Source organism: Apodemus sylvaticus, chromosome 15 (assembly GCF_947179515.1).
Source record: "Apodemus sylvaticus chromosome 15, mApoSyl1.1, whole genome shotgun sequence".
In the NCBI taxonomy this organism is placed as follows: domain Eukaryota; kingdom Metazoa; phylum Chordata; class Mammalia; order Rodentia; family Muridae; genus Apodemus; species Apodemus sylvaticus.
The window spans coordinates 76417257-76429907 of record NC_067486.1 but is presented as its reverse complement, the minus strand read 5'-3'; the positions used below and the strand labels follow the sequence as shown (position 1 = coordinate 76429907).

The 12651-nt window shown below is 40.9% G+C and overlaps 1 pseudogene; it reads right to left on the bottom strand.

Annotated features, from left to right (window-relative positions):
• Positions 1–2068: 2068 nt before the first annotated feature.
• On the bottom strand, positions 2069–3672 carry LOC127665665 (myosin light polypeptide 6-like; annotated as a pseudogene).
• Positions 3673–12651: the final 8979 nt, after the last annotated feature.

The window sequence follows — 12651 nt, the reverse complement described above, 5'->3', positions numbered from 1 at the left end:
TAAGGCTTCCTCCATGAGAGCTAGATTATAAAGACATGCTGCGAGCCAGGTCACCCGTTTAGAAATGTGATGCGGGACTCGTTAACCTAACTTTACTCTGTTATTTACCTAGTTGTCTAGAGGATGAAATAAATAACTTTTGTAAAACTCTGAGCTCCATGCCTGACCCATACTTAAGAATGAATGAAATGTCACTTTTCTGCCCCACCCATTACATCTGTTGCCTCGGATGAACTCAATCTGACAAAGCCCAGTGGGTTGGTTTATTCCTTGAATTAGAGTCTGCTCCCTCAGTATCGAGGGCATTCTGACAAAAAACAGCCTTGCAGACTAGACTATACTTATTTCTAGTAAGAAAGTTGCACAGATGAACGATGGAGAAGTTATTGGGTGCTGAGTTAATTACACAAATTGCTTTGCGTTCTAGACACCCTGAAGGAGGGGCTCGGAGTGCTGCCATTGTGAGAGACCTCCATTTTTGCTTGGAGTCAGTAAAAGTGATGTCTGAGTACAAACCTGAACTTTTGAAAACTTCCTTACTTGAAGCTCAGGTGTTAAATTATCTAAGGAACTATCTAGTCTGGAATCCAGTCTGTCCCATTTTTAAAGGATTTATTTCTGTTATTTAATCATTATATATGTGTGTCCACGTGAGTATGCAGGCACGTGCATCCTCTCAGAGTCTAGAAGTGGATGTTAGGTCTCCTGGATTGGAGTCATAGGCAGCTGTGAGGCACCCAATGCAGACACTGGACAGAAAACCTGGATCCTCTTCAAGAGCAGCCAGCGCTCTCCAGCGCGCATGTAGCTACCAGCTGTATGATGGTATAATGGTACTACTGATATTATTATGTTACTTAAACTATACTCTGCCTTCAGCTACCTCTAGCTTTTGAATTTATTTCTATCCCTCCAGAGTTACAACGACAAACTTGTCTCTCTCTTCTGTGAGTTACCAATGGAAGGAAGCCAATGCTTTTTTAATACTAGTGCACAACGATTTATATAAGAATATCAAAACATAGACCATTTCACTCTCTAAAATTAACCATGAATCTGTTTATGGTGACCATGGCAACAAGTAGGCATATATGCATACATATATGTATATGGTGTATAATCTACCTGTGGCTTAAGCTCTAACAGAGTTTTAGGTTCACAAACATCAAGGTTGAAGCTGTTGATTAGACCTCATAGGGCTGTGTTAGGGTATTGGCAGGCAGGCTGGCTGATTCCAGGCCCAGGTTAACCACCTGTAGGAAACAGAGGCTGTGACTGAGTGTTAGAGTCAGCGGTGAGGGACAAAAACCTGTTTTTATATGTGTGCGGAAGGCAGGGTGATGCATTAGTTTCAGTACTATAGTTTCTGTGAGTGAATTGTTTGAGTTGCCATAATTTTACACCTTCTTTAAAATGAAATCTCAATGTAAAAACAGTTTACAAACAGGTAACAGAGAAGGTTGTGGTAATAACCCTAAGGTCATTTTTAATTCTGTGATAGTAACTTGGTAAATATCTGCTCTTAGAGCCTCGTTCTCCCCCCTCTCCCTCCCCCTCCCCTTCTCCCTCCCTTTCCCATCTCCCTCCCCCTCCTTCCTCCCTTTCCCCTTCCCTCCCGCCCCCTCCCTCCCCTCTCCACAAGGAAAGCAAATTTATTTGGTAAAGTCCAAAAGAGACTTGATAGGCAAGCTGCTGTGATAAGGGAGCATAGCCAGTCCCTAGGACCACAGAAATCTCACGGTGAGCAAGGCACAGACTTAGGCTATGGAAATGCTTTAGGCTCACCCATTTGTCACCTTCTGGCCAAAGCTCTTCATAGTTTATACCACCATTGCTGAGATATGGAAAAGTCAGCTAATTGGGTCAAAGGTCAGAGTCTATAATAGGGCCAGGTTAGCTTTGAACAGATGATCAATATGTGTTTTACTTAAAAAAAAAAATCACCTCTAAGCCATCCTGGATCTTTTACTAAGTGATCTGGTAGATGACATATTTTTATCCAAGACTCCTACCACAATCACCAAGCCTTCTTATAGCTACAACAGATCTCTTCCTACTAGTAAAATAATTACACCCATTTGGCGCCTTCTGGCCAAAGCTCTGCATAGTTCATACCACCATTGCTGTCCTCATGTCCTGCCACCAGCATCTCTACCTCTTCTTCTGTCATCTTCTTACTCAACATGACAAGGACCTGATGGATTTCAGCACCCATGACAGGTACCATTCTCTTCCTTCCTAAATGCATGAAGGCCTCCAGCGTATTCCTCATGGGTTCCTTGGTCTTTGTTCTTGGCACAGTCTGCAGCATGGACAGGAAGTGCTCCAGTCTATCACTTGGCTTTCATTTCATTACTCTTGGGGTTCCCCAGGGCCTTGAGCACCTGGGCATCAGGAGGGTTCTGGTCCAGGACTTTCATCATGCTCTCACATTGGCTCTCACACCACGTTGGTTCTGTCAAACAGTTGGCAGGCCTCCTTTAATTCTGTGGTCTGGTCCCCCAGGAAGTCACATGTCTTGGCCACTCAGTTCTGTGGAACCTTTTCTGTCAGTAACGACCAGCTCTAATGATTTTTCATTTTAAACCTTAAGTAACTTTGCATTTGAAAGTACCAGGTAAGATATAAAATTAACTCTACATGTAGAGGTTATTAAGAAGCACATTGAGAAGCACATTCAAAGTCTGGAGCATTTAGTTGTTATGTTCCCTACAAAAAACCAAAATAGCTTCAATGAAAGGACTGGCCTTCTATACTTTATTCTGTGGTGAGTTTGTAAGCACCCTTTTCATACCAGACTCTTTTTAAAAATCCAGGAAGCTTGTTAATAGCCCAGATAATTTCACCAAACTAAAGGGCCTTCAATGGCATGCACTATATATGCACGGATATCAGTTAGCATTTTCTACATAACAACAGATGTGAAGCTAAGTGGCATACAATAAGTAGTACCCCACTATTTCTTAGTTAATGATTTGAACTAGGGTCAGTTGAATGGCTGTCCTGGTGAACTAGCCTTGGTGTGTTCAGAGAGCTACAGTCAATAGGTCAGTTTTTGGCCAACTGATTCTGCCATCTAGATAATATGTCTCTGGCACCTAGCCAGCTGGTCCAGGCTTTTCCAAATAGATGCTTGAGGTGTGTGTGTGTGTGTGTGTACATCTATATGAGAGACTAGGAGAGACCACACATCTCCTTATTATCTAAGATTAGAAGTGCTTTAGATTAGATGGTGTCACTTTTGCTGTCTTCCTCTATTGGCCAACACAAGTCCAGTCCAGATTTTAAACAATCAGTAAACTCTAATTCTTTATGAGAATAAAAACAGCAAAGTCATACCGTGAAGGTATGTACATATGGGGCAGGTAAGATTATCTTTGCCACCTAAGTAAATGTATGATTACCCATAGTAATGCCAACTTTTGCTTAAAGATTAAATTTGTTATTTTTATTCCCTGATATTTCAACGATGTGCAGTATGTTATATTAAAAAAAAAGCAATTTGTGAAGCAAAACATATGCAAGTCATAAAGGAAATGAAAATAAAATCTTCTCTCATCTTTGCTTGTGTCTAGCCCTGCCTTGACACATTAGTTACCTTTCTCACTGCTATTACAGGATAGCAACTTAAAGGAGCACGGGCTCACGGTTTGAAGGGTCACAGTCCTTCATGGTCCGGAAGGATATGGCAGCAAGAGCCTGAAGTGGCCGGGCACGTTGCATCTGCAGCCAAGGAGCAGAAAGAAATGAATGCTGGTTCTCAGGTTGCTTTCCCCCTTCTTTAATCCAGGATCCTACCAGATGGAATGGCACCGCCCATAGAAAATACCCCGTAGGTACGCCTACTGCTTATGTATGTTCACAACGAGCCTATGAGACAGGAACTATTTATGACATCTGCACTGGCAGTGATTAAGGGAGTTGCCAAAGGTCAAAGTCAAGTGGCGGAACTGGAATGTTAGCCCAGGCAGCCAGACAGGTTTAGGGTAGGACTTTTTTGTTTGTTTGTTTGTTTGTTTGTTTGTTCTTTTGGTTTCTGTCTTAGTTAGGGTTTTACTGCTGTGAACAAACACTATTACCAAGGCAACTCTTATAAGGACAACATGTAACTGGGGCTGGCTTATAGGTTCAGAGGTTCAGTCCATTATCATCAAGGTGAGAACATGGCAGTATCCAGACAGGCATGGTGCAAGAGGATCTGCGAGTTCTACATTTTCATCTGAAGTTGGCTAGCAGAATACTGACTTCCAGGCAGCCAGGATGAGGGTCTTAAAGTCCACACCCACAGTGCCACACCTACTTAAACAGGGCCACACCTTCGAATAGTGCCACTCCTTGAGCCGAGCATATACGAGCCATCAGAGTTACATTAGTTGATTGGTTTGGTTTTCAGATAAGGTTAACCAAAAAAGCAAAAAACAAATAAACAAACAGACCCAAAAAACAAAAAACAACAACAAAAAAAAAAAACAAAAAAAAATCAAACAAACAATAAAACTCCTTAAGATATCTTTGAATCACAATCTGAACTGCTCACCTAGCTTCTTAACTGCTGGGATTACAGGCATTATGGTACTATATGTATAAGGCTAGAATCCTTTTTTAATTTAAATGTATTGTGGCTTTGTTTTAAGACAGGGTCTCACTATACAGTCCTGGCTAGCCTGGAACTCACTATGTAGACCAGACTAGCCTCAGTTCCACAGAGTTCCACTTGCCCCTACCTCCTGAAAGCTGGGACCAGAGGCAATTTTTAAAAAAAGTAATTTGTATTGATGAGTTAATATTGTTATTGACAATTTCGTGAATCTATATATTCTGATTACTCTGCCCTTGACACTCTATCTAATTATACCCATCTTCCCTGTCAGCCCTCCGTTCCCCTGCCTGTGTCTTTCATGACTTTGTGTTTTGTTTTATGACCTGTTTAGTTTAACCATGGTCAGGTATGTGTCCACTGGATTAGAAGTAGCCACTGGAGCCTTGTGAGGTCGATAGCAGGTTCAAAACTTAAGACACTTATTTCCTTGCTCTTGAATCTACCAGTCAGTAGCAAACAGTTCAGCAGTGAGCAGTGGGATCTCTTCATCCCATCCAGGCCGGACTGTTGTTAGGCCTGTTCTTGCACAGACTCAGCATGGGTCTGCAGCTGCTGGGATTGCCCAGGAGATGACACTTAGCTCTCTTCTAGCTCTTCCATTCTCTCTTCCTCTCTCTTCTGCGATGTTCCCTGAGCTGTAGAGGGAATAATATAAACATCCTGTCAGGGATGGATATTCACTCACTGATCATTTGATGCCTTGTACAGCACTGAGTTTCTTCTCTCTCCACCACTCACTGGAAGGAAGACCTCTCTCTTTAAAGCTGAGAAAAGAATTTGTACAAAAAATAAATGTAGAGGGCTGCCGGACACTACCCCAGATTATTTAAATAACACTATTCTGTTCCTTGCCAAGGCCTGGGTTCTCCTGTACCATGGCTTTTGGACCAGAGTTACAATAACAAGAATGAAATCCCTCCACATTGTGGAGTGGGTCTACAATCCAGTCAGAAACTTCTACTTGCCTAAATTTAGTGCCAGTGTTATACAGGTAGGCATAGCTTGCTTGGCAGGATGGCCTCCTGGGTCATAAAGTTTCCATCTGGGCAGAGCCACAGATATCTTTTCTTCTCCAGCAGTCTGCACAGCACCCCATAAGAGCAAGCTGGTAAGAAGGAGACTTCCAGCTCAGTTTCAGTCTCCTTTTTCTCTACCAAGACTTCTAGGTCTGTGGTGTCTTCAGCAGAGAGGTCTTACCATTTAGCACCTGTGGATAACCAAGAGGAATAGCAAAACCTGTGGTGTTTTGAGGGCCTCTAGGATCTTACTGACCAACAACTCATAAGAAGAGATCCCACCCCTGGTGCTGGGATTTTTCTTTAATAACCCACAACTTCTGGTTCTTAATCACTCTTCTCATTGCTTCTTGGGTTCTTGGGGGAAATGTGACTGAAGCATGGGATTCCTTTAGCGCAGATGGCCTCGCCTTACATAACATTCACAAGGCATTTTATAGTTTTAGTACCCCCTTGATATACATAGGGGATTAGGTCCAAACTTTTCTCAGAGATAGCAGACAATGTGAATGTTCAAGTCCCTTACCTATAATGGCATGATATTTGCATCTAAGCTACCTATATCCTCCCAAGTACTTTAAATCTCTAAATAACTTGTAATGCCTAACACACTTAAATGCTATGCAAATAGTTATTATACTATGTTGTTTAGAGACTGGCAATGGAAAAAGTTTGTAAATGTTAAGTACTCGCACTTTTAAAATTTCAAATAATTCCATCTATAATTGACTGACTGAGGATAAGGACGACCAACTGCACAGATGTCACTTACATCCTGATTCAGTCTGTCTAGGGGTGGTGTTCATAGAAGAATCAAGTGAAAATAGAAAATTATCAGGGTAGTAGAATTGATAATGAAATGAAAATGAAAATGTAAAGTATTAAAACAGTTCTGTGAGTGCTGCAGGAGGGGAGTATTTATGTGGGAATCTAGATGGCTACGTGGAAGGAGGAAAATAAGACACCCCCACCCCTCCCCCTACCCCCACCCCTGTAGGCATCTGAGATAATGCATGATAATGCAAATGATTGCCTGTGGTAAGAATAACCAAACAATATCTGTGCAACATCTAGTTACCAGACTCAGCATTACTGACTATAAAAAGTGTGAACAGTACTAGTGATACTCCTTTTACAAAAGATTAAAAAACAAGTGTATGTGTGGGTATGGGTAGGGATAGGGATGTGCACCTGAGTGTTGACACCCACAGAAGCCAAAGGCATCAGATTTCCCTGAAGCTGGACCTAGAGCTACAGGCTCTTGTGTGTTCTATGTGTGTTCTATGAACCAACTCTGGCCCTCTGCAAAGAGTAGTGCAGGCTTTTGACTGTTGAGGCCCCTCCAAGGCCTTCCTTGATACTTCTAAGTACAACACATTAGAAACTCAACTCAGCAATCATTGATAGGAAGGCCATATAGCTATGTCAAAACTATCAATCATAACATTGTAAATAAATGTTGGACAGCCATGGTTGTGTGGTTGGCAGGTTTTATGATGTGTACCCTATACAGTTTGTAATATAGCTATATAATATATAGAAACAGAGTAGAGTTTCAATATTCTTTTCATTGAACGTGTTAAAAGTGGGTCATTTAATTGGAGCCAGAAACACACTATAAAGAAAGTAGAGCTTTGCTAAACTTTCAACTGCTGCCTAAGAAAATGTAATTAGTGATTGCCTGTCATGAGGCTCCTTTAGAAGCTGGGCTTGCTAAGTCATGCCTGCTCACCACATGGGCCTCAAGACAGAGGTTAATTGGGGACAGCTGTGGCTGCATAAGGCATGTCTTCACTTGAGAAGGCCAACAGCTCATGGAGAACACCTTTGGCTTTTAGTCTTCCTAAAAAGAAAAGACTACCTCTGTAGGACAGCAGTGATGTGAGAACTGAGACAGACTCAGACTGAACTCTGTGCAGCCTGTTAAGCATTGTAATAATAATCGTGCTGCTCTGACACTATAACGCTTGAACAACAGAATCAGAAACGTCTGAAAACAAACTGTGGCTTCAGTGTCAGTATAGAATTATAAAAGGCAAGGCTCGGAAAGGGCTTTAGAAATCTCTCAACCAGATGTGGAAAAAGAGGAACACTCCTCCACTGCTGGTAGGATTGTAAGCTGGTAAAACCACTCTGGAAATCAATCTTGTAGTTCCTCAGAAAACTGGGCATGACACTTCTGGAGGACCCTGTTATACCACTCCTGCACATATACCCAGAGGATTTCCCGGCATGCAATAAGGACACATGCTCCACTATATTCATAGCAGCCTTATTTATAATAGCCAGAAGCTGGAAAGAACCCAGAAGTCCCTCAATGGAGGAATGGATACAGAAAATGTGGTGTATTTACACAATGGAATACTACTCAGCAATTACAATGAATTCATGAAATTCTTAGGCAAATGGTTTGAACTGGAAAATATCATCCTAAGTGAGGTAACCCAATCACAAAAGAGTACACATGGAATGCAGTCACTGATAAGTAGATATTAATTAGCCCAGAAGCTCTGAACACTCAAGACACAATTAACATATCAAATGATTCTCAAGAAGAAGGAAGGAGAGGGCCCTGGTCCTGGAAAGGCTTTATGCTGCATTGTAGGGGATTACCAGGACAGAGAAATGGGAGGGGGTAATTGTGGAATGGGTGGAGGGAAGAGGGCTTATGGGACTTATGGGGAGGGGGTTACTGGGAAAGGGAAAATCATTTGGAATGTAAACAAAGAATATAAAGAATTTTTAAAAAGAAAGAAAATATCCAATAAAAGAAAAAAATAATCATAAAAAAAGAAATCTCTCAACACAAATTCATGTTTTCTAACTATAGAGTGAACTATTTCTCTAGAACCAAGGAATTAACTAATGTTCCTATAGTAGGAGTGTGTGTGTGTGTGTGTGTGTATGGGTGTGTGTACCACTGTGTGTGAGTATGTACCTGTGTATGTCTGTGTGGGTGTGAATATGTGTGTGAGTGTATGTGTGTGTGCCTATGTGTGACTTTGTGCCTGTGTGTGTGTGTGTGTAAAACAATTAATTTAGTACTTCAAAATATCAGTTCCAAAAGGAAATGCAGGGGACCACACAAGCAAAATATATAAGAAAAGTAAATAAATCAATAAATATTGTACTTTAAGAAAAAAAGAAATCTTTGAGGGTCAGGAGAGATGTCTGAACAACTAAGAGCATATAGTACTATTGCTTTTGCAGAGTAGCAGAGTTTGTTTCAAAGCCCTCCCATTTGGGGGCTCACACAACTACTTGAAATTCCAGGTCCAGGGAATCAACACTCTCTTGTATCTGCACTGGCAGATACTTTTTCTCAAATGTATATAAACGAATGTACTCTCAAACATGAACATACACAGATGCACACAGACACACAAATAAATCTTAAAAAGTGAAAACCTTAATATTATTGTTTAGAGATTTTTCTTTTTTAACCTTTCATAGATAATGACACTCACTGTCTTGTTATCATAAACAAATGCAAGAAAGTTGCCACACAGGCATGCCCAGTACACACACACACACACACACACACAGACTCCTACCTTGGGAATGTTAGCACTGGGGAAAGAAAAAGATTTAAAAAAACATTGACACCCTCTAGCATTCCCTTTTAGGACCTGCCCAAAATCCAAGACAAATTATCAGTCATCTACTTATAGATGCGTATTACCATTGCGTGTTTTCATAACACCAAGAAGCCTTCAGGAGCTCACCATACAGTATCACTAATTCCATTTCCATGACTACAGCTACTACTGTTGCCTAGCAAAACTGTTAGCAGGCATATAGATCCAGAGATCCTGTGTGATCACTTCTCCAATCCTGAGTCCTTAATTGTAATTCCCATCTTTATCCATATGCTATATCCCAAGCTAGTGTTCCTTAGACTGTATGTGTGTGCAGGAGTTCCCCTAGCATCCGACTTAAAGGCAAGATCAGACTCAGTAGGCACAGATCTCTCTGCTGTCAGGTGAGCTCATCTACCCCAGCCATTGGCCAAATAATTGCTCACAGAAACAGAGCAGAACTTCTTGTTTTCCTAGGTAGTATCTAGTACTTGGACTTCAGAGTTTACAGTGATATCTCCAGGCAGCAGGTGTGTCAGGAATGACCCCATTGGCCAGCTAAATAACTTTATGGCATATAGAGTCTAAGAGTTACTCAATATCATCATCATAATAATAATAATAATAATTTATTTCCTGCTTCTGTTGTCAGAGACCAGTTCACTTCTACAAGGACAAAAACACTACACAATAACTTGTGTACACACACACACCACACACAGTTTTGTTTTGAGACAGGGTCTCTCTACATAGCTGTGACTGTCCTAGAACTCAGTATGTAGATTGGGTGGTCCTATATTTACAGACACCTGCTTGCCTTTTTCTCCCAAGTGTTATCATAAATAATTTTTAAGTAGACCTCCGTAACGGATTTGTTTTATATTTACCTTTCTTCTAATGACTAATCATCTGATTCTACAATATGTTTTGATTTTTTTTTATTTCACCCTGTCTATGTGGGTCCTGTTTTTTAATTCCATTCCCTGAAGAGATACTCACTGAAGAGATGAGTGTCATATTTCATTTATGCCTTAATTCAGGCTATCTTCAGGCTTCTCTCCTGTGCAGGTCTGAGCCTGGGACTGGCATAGTCTACTTTGAGAAAGCAGAAATAGAGATCTAATGGGCTAAGGGATAACTGCATAACAATCTGTTTGGTAGAAATCGTGTGTAGAGGTCCAGCATTTCTTTACCCATCAACCCTGAGTACTGAATTCTGTTTACTTCTAAGTCATATACATGTATGTGGCACTTTGGATCCAGGTGTTGTAGAAAATGAATTTGCAGCATGTTAGCATCTTCTATTATGACTTTTAAAAAAGATTTATTTATTTTATGCATGTAAGTATACAGTTGCTCTCTTCAGACACACCAGAAGATAGCATCAGATTCCATTACAGATGGTTATGAGCCATCATGTGGTTGCTGGGATTTGAACTCAGGACCTTTAGAAGAACAGTCAGTATGCTTAACTGCTGAGCCATCTCTCCAGCCCCCAGGACAAATATCTTGAGCAAAGCTCTGTGAGTCCACTTTGTATCTGAGAATCCACCAGGGTCGAGTCTAAAAAGTGCCCGGGACAGACAGCTGCTATCCTGCCACATGTCCAGGTTTTGCTCTGTTCCTTTCTTTGCACAATCTTCTTCCCATCTTAACCCAAAATTCACAGGCAAATGGATGGAACTAGAAAATATCATCCTGAGTGAGGTAACCCAGTAACAAAAGAACACATATTGTATGCACTCACTGATAAGTAGATAATAGCTCAAAAGCTCGGAATACCCAAAATTGAATTCACAGATCACATGAAGCTCAAGAATAAGGAAGACCAACATGTGGGTACTTTGGTCCTTTTTAGAAGAGGTGACAAAATACTCACAGGAGCAAATACAGAGACAACGTGTGGAGCAGAGACAGAAGGAAAGGCCATCCACAGACTGCCCCACCTGGGGATCTATCCCATATACAGTCACTAAATGCAGACACTATTATGGATGCCAAGAAGTGCATGATGACAGGAGCCTGATATAGCTCTCTCCTGAGAGGCTTTGCCAGAGCATGTCATATATAGAGGCGGATGCTTACAATCAACCAATGGACTGAGCACAGTGTCCCCAATGGAGGAGCTAGAGAAAGGATACAAGGAGCTGAAGGGGTTTGTCACCCCATAGAAAGAACAATATCAACCAACCAGAGCTCCCAGTGTCTAAACCACCAACTAAGAAGTACACATGGAGGGACCCGTGCCTCCAGCCTTATATGTAGCAGAGAATGGCCTTTTTAGACATCAAAGGAAGAAGTGGCCCTTGGTCCTGTGAAGGCTCTATCAGTCTAGGGGAATGTGAGGGTGGGAGTATACCCTCATAGAAGCAGGAAGGAGGATGGGATAGGGAGTTTCTAGGGGGGATCAGGAAAGGGGATAACACTTGAAATGTAAATAAATAAAACATTCAATAAAAAATTTAAAAATGTGAAAATTATCCACATTGGGAGTTTTACATTCAAAGTTATGTTTATTTGCAAGGTAAGAAACCTAGATTCATTCAATTTGTGGTCTATTTATCCTTACGGGAATGCACTTTTATTTCATGGTTTGGGTGGGCAAAGGGGCAGCGCTAGAAACATGGAACACACTGTTCACTGTTTTGAGATAACATCCAAATTATCTGGAATGGATTACTGAGATTATTCAAGGGTAAAATGAGGCATTTAATTATCTAAATACTTTGTGGAGGACTTGTCTTAAAAAGATAAGAAAACTTAAGTGATATATTTTACATAAGAAAAAATAGAAAAATTAAATAACCAGAAACAATCCTGCAATTTAACAATCAATGTTTTGAAGACTTTGGAGCAACTTTTACTCTAAGATAGTAGGTTACCAAGATACATGAAAATATACATCCACAGTGAAATTCACACAAGCATGTGGGAAATAGATGAAGTCCTAATTGGATATGTTTTATTGACATAAGCATGGCCATTTAAAAAGCCCCAAATGCTTCAAACCCATGGGAATGGCAAGGGCTTCTCCTGGTCCAAGTACGTATGTTTATAGCATACGCAGGAAGTATCAACCACAGGCTCTTTCTCTCAGATGAATGCAGCACAAGACTGCTTCCCTCTGGAGACCCTTACTGTAATTAGCTTTGCTTATGTAATAAGTAAGTTCAGCTTCTGGGTTGTGGTTGGTGCAATTCCTTCAGAGCTTATAGTCTGCCATCTTTTCTGTGTGTCTATCTTTTTGTCATTTCCTGTCACCCCAGTCAGGTCAATCTCAAGACTGTAGGTAGTGGTAAATGCTTATTCATATCAGTTTCCTTATGAAAACATTCATAATAGTCTCCATTAGAAAACAACCCCAATATCCATTAGCTGATAAAGAAACATAACAAGACATAACCACAGATTAATATATTGTTTGGTCATGACAAGTAACCATTGTATGAGCCAGTAA